This window comes from Pimephales promelas, chromosome 7 (genome assembly GCF_988280905.1).
Source record: "Pimephales promelas chromosome 7, fPimPro1.hap1.1, whole genome shotgun sequence".
NCBI lineage: Eukaryota > Metazoa > Chordata > Actinopteri > Cypriniformes > Leuciscidae > Pimephales > Pimephales promelas.
In genome coordinates this window covers 17,302,002-17,309,823 of record NC_142775.1, presented here as the reverse complement: position 1 = coordinate 17,309,823, position 7,822 = coordinate 17,302,002, and positions in this window count along the sequence as shown.

Below are 7,822 nucleotides of genomic sequence, written 5' to 3'. Positions count from 1 at the left end.
CTAGAGCTGGGAGAAGAAACGAAAGATAGAAGGCAAAAAAAAAAAAAACCTGATAATAATAATAGCGGACTGTGGCGGTGCCTGAGAAAATGGAATTCCACTGGCCCCAAACAGGCTGTAAGTGGCGATGCCAGCTGTAATTGGCCAGAATTAGACGCAAACCTGATGTGACACACCGAACGGGGACCCGCGACAGGGCAGATAAAGTCATTCTTAGGGGAATTAGTATGATATCACAATGGGTTCATAAAGATGTCCAAGTTCTGTCAGTAATAACTGCAAGCTTTGATACAGTCTTCTCTCACAGCCAATAAGCTTTGTAATATTCACCAATCATAGTCCATAAAGCTGCCATTACGGGAAGCTCACTCGGACTTCAGTTAAATTTATTGATGCTGTTTTATCCAATCTGTCCCTTCGATTGATGGAGTCTGTGCTCTTATTAAAACCTTTCAATTCTACATAAATTTCAAGTGGAACAAATTCAGAAACTGACTTTCTTGCTTTGGATGTTTATAGAAATAAGGGCAGATTGCATGCATTTATCCAATTTATTAAATAGAATCTTTGTTGTGTAATATATATTTATAGGCTACTTTTTACATTTTTCAAAAAATTACAATAAATTTTTTACTTCTTTGGAAAATTATATAAAATTTTAATACATTAAAAAAAGACTAATTTCCCTTAGAATGACATAAAGCTGTATTTAAATGATCTTCATATATATGTATGTATGTAAATATGTATGTATGCAAGTATGTATATATGTGAGTATATACTACATACTTCCATCCATCCTTACATACGTACATACATACTTACATTACATACATACATACATACTTGCATGCAAGGATGGATGGATGGATGGATGGATGAATGGAAGTATGCAAGGATGGATGGAGTATGGATGGTAGTATGGATGGAGGGAAGTATAGATGGAGGTATGCATGGAAGTATGATGGATGGATTGATGGATGGATGGATGGATGGATGGAAGTATGCAAGGATGGATGGATGGAGGTATGGATGGAAGTATGATGGATGGAAGTTTGTATGGAAGTATGCAAGGATGGATGGATGGAAGTTGGAATGGAAGTATGGATGGATCGATGGAAGTATGTAAGGATGGATGGATGGAAGTATGCAAGGATGGGTGGATGGAGGTATGGATGGAAGTTTGGATGGATGAATAGATGGAAGAATGCAAGGATGGATGGATGGAGGTATGGATGGAAATATGGATGGATGGATGGATGGATGGAAGTATGCATGGATGGAGGTATGGATGGAAGTATGTAAGGATTGATGATGGAAGTATGCAAGGATGGATGGAGGTATGGATGGAAGTATGTTGGATGGATCAATGGAAGTATGTAAGGATGGATGTATGGATGGAAGTATGCAAGGATGGATGGATGGAGATATGGATGGAAGTATGGATGGATGAATGGATGAAAGTATGCAAGGATGGATGGATGGAGGTATGGATGGAAGTATGGAACAATGGATGGATGGAAGTATGCAAGGATGGAGGTATGGATGGAAGTATGGAACAATGGATGGATGGAAGTATGCAAGGATGGAGGTATGGATGGAAGTATGTAAGGATGGATGGATGGAGGTGTGGATTGTAGTTTGCAAGGATGGATGGATGGAGGTATGGATGGATGGATGGTTGGATGAAAGTGTGCAAGGATGAATGGATAGAGGTATGGATGGAAGTATGGATGGAACTATGTAAGGATGGATGGAAGTATGCAAGGATGGATGGATGAAGGTATGGATGGAAGTATGGATGGATGATGGAAGTATGTATGGATGGATGGATGAAAGTATGTAAGGATGGATGGATGATGGAAGTATGTAAGGATGGATGGAAATATGGATGGATGATGGAAGTATGTAAGGATGGATGGATGGATGTTACAAGGTAAATAGTGTTAGCTTTTCACATAATTAACGAATACTTTATACTGGAAAGAGTATATATAGTGTACTAATTCTGCTTCTATGCGATTTCATTCACACTGGTAGGTCTATAACAGTTTAATAACAGCTATGATCTGCTATGCACCGCAAACCCGCAACAAAAACAGAGTGGCGGGTGAGTGCTCAGAAACACACGTAGCCCAGCTGGACAGAGCAAATCCAAACAAAACCTCTTGGCTTCAGCACTTGTCGCAGCGAGCTGCCAGCACAGCGTGCCCCTCCGCCACAGCAATCAGCCACTGCCCCGTGTCCTCTTAACTCTGCTTCCTCAGTGATTTTTCATCTGCCTCGTTGGGCCGTTTTATTCATTGTTTCCCAGATGTAGTGATTGATGTTCTACTCTCTTAATCTGTGTGAATGATAAGAGCCGGGGTGTGGAGACAGAGCGCGCGTGACACGGGCCGTGCAGCCGGGGCCGGTGTTGACTGCTTGCTCCCTCAGACTCATTTACATTTCAATCTCAGCCTCATGAATTCAAAGACTCCAGCCCAAAATTAATAACGCCACAAGTTGGAGGTGGGCACCACCAGGAGAGTGACAGCGAGCGCGATCGAGAGCGAGCAAGAGAGAGAGAGAGAGGGAGAAAATGAAGGGGGTCCTCCTATCTTGCTGCTTTTGTTCTTTACCAAAAGTGCCCCTTTCTTTTTATTTCCCCTCTCTATCTTTTCTTCAAGTCTCCAATGAATGGCATTACAGACAAAGGCATATCTGGAGTGACACAAATTTATTTCGGTTGCACTGCCATAGTATATTGTCATAGAACCAGGGGCGATTTGTCTGGGGACAATTTAGTTTCCATAAAGGATTTAAATGGTTTCTGTGGAGATAGTAGGGAGAAATTTAATTTGTTTCTCATTTACTACAGCAGGTATGAAAAGGAGAAAAATTGGATGGCTGATGGGCTAAAAATTGGTCCTGTCCCTCTGCTGTATCCCCTAAAGGATTGAAACCTTGCATCATATAGATTGAGTTCGACCCCCCCCGCCGCCAGCACCACCAAACCTCCTCCGCCCCCCCAACCCAAGCTGCCACACGTCCCCCGCCTCGAGCCCTCTCTCCGAGAGGTAACCTTAAACCAACTTAAAAAGTAACCTTTGGGGTGGCTGCCAATCACTCCAAAAACAACGTTTCCATCGATCTGCCTGTCCCTGTGATTTATGGCTTCATTTTACAGTAATTGAGAATTAGAGGGAAGATTAGCAAGCCTCAACACTTCGCCTTGATATGCTCTCTGAGCGCTGTAATTTGTCACGTTGGGATGTCGGACACTCTCTTACTCACAAAGGGGGGTTCCCTGCTAATTGAATTTCCCGATAAGCCTGGAATTAATTTGACACCGGTGAAATCTGAATACAGCCCTCGTGCCTCCCCTCCGTGACGGGCTGGAGCCCCGTCGCGCACACGTACGTACGTACGGGCGAACGCTATTGATCCAAATCACTTTGAGTTGAAGCCAACTGAAGTATGGAATCGCTAAATCTTATTTACACTCATATTGGAGGAGTTCATCCGCAGCTATCCCGAGCAGATAAAGAATATTATCTTTCATTTCGTTTGACTCCGCCAAGATGAATTTTTGGCTATTTCCTTCTCAGGGCAAACAAAGCAAATGCCTGGAGTCAACAGTCACGATTGAATTACCTGCCAACTTTAGAGGTCTATTGTCTGGGTAATTTGTCGTCTAAGTGGCAAAATGAAAGCACTCTCCACCGCTTTCTGTGATGTCATTCATGGCTGGAGAGTCAATTCGAAATCTGTTGACGCTACACTTTCTACAAAACACAGCCCCGCGTTCATTTAATTCCATGAGAAGAACATTATACATGCTAAATATGCAAACGACAGTTTTTTCAACAAATGTTCCACAGCGATGAACGTTACGTGATGCATTTTTTTAAGTTCAAAAGAACAGCATTTATTTGACATCGGAAATGTCTTTAATGCCACTTTTGATCAATTTAACGCATCCCTGCTGAATAAAAGTCCAACTGACCCCAAATTATGAAGCTAAACATGTCAAGAGATTTTTTGACGATTAACCCTGTCAGTTTAAAAAAAAAACCCAACATTATGCAAACAGCAGCTTTGTTTTGGTGCTAACCAATGTGTATTTTAGAAAAGAAAATCTAGGCTAACTGCGCCAAACATATTTAGGGTGAAATGAATCTGGTGAAAAATTTCACTTCGTTTGAGCAGCATTGTGCATAAGCGCTATTTTCAGTGGGCCGTGTTAGCGCTGGAGCTCTTTAGCAGGCTAAGAGATGCATTTATCTGCTTAATGAACTTTGGGCTCTAACTTAATCCCACTAATGCCTGTGTGAGTCAATTAGCAGCAGTGCATGTGCTGCACTATTTATGAACCAAAGCGGAGCCTTGTTCTGCTCATCATAGCGCTGTTCTACAAGAACCTCTGTGCTAATCTCCTCACTGCTGCCTCTGTGTAAACATCAAGCTCCCTTACACAGCCAGACATTATCAGATACACGGTGTCATTGAGCCCTCAACAAGTCCTTTGTGTGTCACGAAGACAAATATAACTGTGTAAAGGGCATCATGCCTCCCTTTTGTCCTGACGTTGGCACTTTGCCTTGAGAAAACTGCTAAAAAAAATTCAAATGAATAAATGCATCAAATTGATTAATTAGGTAAAAAGCTAAAATCACAGCTCATGGTTCATGGAACCTTCAATATCATGGAAATCATTCCACAACACAATAATACAATCAACAAAATAAATAAAAGGACATCTTTCTATTGAAATTTGCATGATGGTCGTACACAACAATAAACACACAGTGTTGTTTTTCCATCACTTACTTGGTCCTCAAAAATGACTTTGAATCGATAATGAATCATTAGCGCAACTACAACAACCATGAGTAGAATTGAAATTAAAATGGATCATGATTCCCATCTGTACTCATGTTGTAATCACACCGGAAAGTAAATCAGAACATGATAAACAACGTCTCCTGCAAGGTCTTGTTGAAGACGCTGGCACAGTATAATTGCGCTTGACTTAGTCTTTTAACCTGTTCAAAATGAGATGGGCAAGACATGTGTCTGAACACCCAACAGGTTCCAGAGGTGCATGTATCTGTCGAAGCCCTCATTTCCCATTCAGAGCAAGGTGCTCAGCCTGGGCCGCGGTGGGGCCTGGAGAGAGAGAGAGAGAGAGAGAGAGAGAGAGAGAGAGAGAGAGAGAGAGAGAGAGAGAGAGAGAGAGAGAAGGATAGATGAAGGATGGAACGAACGGGGGATGGAGAGGAGGGGGATAACTGAGAGGCTGATAGAGACAGGCTGACAGGCTCGAATGGCCCATCAATAGATCCAACACACTGGTAATTTGGAGCACATTTAACATACATCAGTTGAGTGGGTGCGGGCTGTATGTGTCTTGTCGGGGACTCAGAGTAAATAACAGTTAAATCTGGTGTCACTGCTGACCTCTATGACCTCAGGAGCAGATGTGGCTCCCTGCACAGATGGGAGAGCAACAGCATGCCGGGTGAACAGGACACAGACCATTGCATTTAACAACTTGAGGACATCATTACCACCTCACACACGATTTCTTTCTCAATCTTCCTCATACACACACACACATTCTTAGATAACTCAATGTTCCACATCAGTGCTTCTCAACCGGGTTAGGACCCAGATTAAATTGGACAAGTGACACAGTCACTGATTAACATTAACAAATAAAGCAAATCTAAAATTATTATTCTTTATATTTATTGATGATATATTTATATTTATATATTTTTTATTACCATGAACTGCATACACTGCAAATATGAACACTTATATCCAGAACTGGATGATGACATCACTGTTTTCAAGCAGAGCAGCTTCATAGATGAATTGAACTTCAATTGAAATTATTATTGAAATTCAATAATTGATTAACTTGACACAGTTATTGAACCAAACTGAACTGAACACTAAACACTGAACTGACTGACTTCTGCTAAATAATAACTGTTGACTTTTTAGAGTTGCGGAATTGAATTCTGTTTCCATCTTATAATAATTATTAAGATGAATAATTATTTTCCAGTTTAAAGCTGATTTGAAACAATCGATATTGTATAAAGCACTACATGAATAAAGGCGACAACTTGAAATGCAGTTCTTTTGAACTTTCAATTTAAAAGCAAAACAAAAAAATGATCACGGTTTCCATAAAAATATTAAGTAGCGCATCAATTTTCAACTGTAATCATGATAGAAGATGTTTCTTGACCACCAAATCAGCATATTAGAATGATTTATTAAAAAAGAGCATGTGACACTGAAAACTGATGTTGAAAATTCAACTTTGCCATCACAGGAATAAATGTAATATTTAAAAATGTATTAAATATAAAGGTTGTTAAAATGCAATAATATTTTACAATGAGTAGTTCACTTTTGAAATAAAAACTTTTGCTGATAATTTACTCACCCCCATGTCATCCAAGATGTCCATGTCATTCTTTCCTCAAAAGAAATTAAGGTTTTTGATGAAAACGTTCCAGGATTTTTCTCCATTCAATGGACTTCAATGGGAACCAAACGGTTCAAGGTCCAAAAGACAGTTTCAGTGCAAACTGCAAACTGTTCAAAGGGCTTTAAACGATTCCAGACGATGAATAAGGGTCTTATCAAGCGAAACTATCGCTCATTTTTTTTTTTAAAATAACAAAGTTTAAGTTTTATAAGCTCAAATGCTCGCCTTGCTCTGTTCTGTGATGCGCATTTGTGACTCTCCTGATCGAACTCGATCATCAAAATGAACAAATCTTTTTCCGAGTCATTTGGTTCATTCAACGAAGGAAACGAACGAATTGACTCGGAAAAAAAATTTGTTCATTTTGATGAAGGAGTTTGAACAGGAGAGTCACGAACGCGCATCACAGAACAGAGCAAGGCGAGCATTTGAGCTTATAAAACGTAAACTTTGTTATTTTTTTAAAAAAATGAGCGATCGTTTCGCTTGATTAGACCCTTATTCATCGTCTGGAATCGTTTAAATCCCTTTGAACAGTTTGCACTGATACTGTCTTTTGGACCTTGAACCATTTGTTTACCAGTAAAGTCCTTTATATGGAGAAAAATCCTGGAATGTTTTCATCAAAAACCTTAACTTCTTTTCAACTGAAGAAAGAATGACATGGACATCTTGGATGACATGGGGGTGAGTAAATTATCAGCAAAAGTGCTTTTTTCAAAAGTGAACTACTCCTTTAATGGGATCACTGTATTTTAGATTATTTTCTTTTTAATGCAGCACTGGTTTGAATAATAGTCTTTTTTCCAGTATATATATATATAAAAATAAAAAAAAATAAAAAAACTCAGATGTGAGGAATCAAAAATATCCATTTCATTCTTTCATCAAAAATTTCCCATTTTCTTTTGGTTAAAAAGACTGGACCGGGGAAACGCCCGGAGTCTGCCTTGGTGACACATCCAGAAGAAAGCTGAGCTAAACTACATGTCACGGAAAGGGAAAACAAATGATCTGTGTGCTTTGAAAACTCAGCATAGCACCACAGGGCAAGTCACTGAGCATCCCCGTGCACAAGACAGGCTGGGTACATATATGAAGCACAGCACCCGAGGCTAACCAGTTACTATGCCACTCACTCACCTCTACAAAGGACTCAAGCACACCAGAAGCTCTCATGTGTCATGTCACATTTAGATATGGAATATAAGGTAAAGACTTTGTCGAGTTGCTTCTAAAGGGCACAGAACAGGTTGAATTTTACCCCAAAATATACTGTAAACAGCTCTGCCCTGTTTAAATCCAATAAAACGGATGATTCTCATGAACATT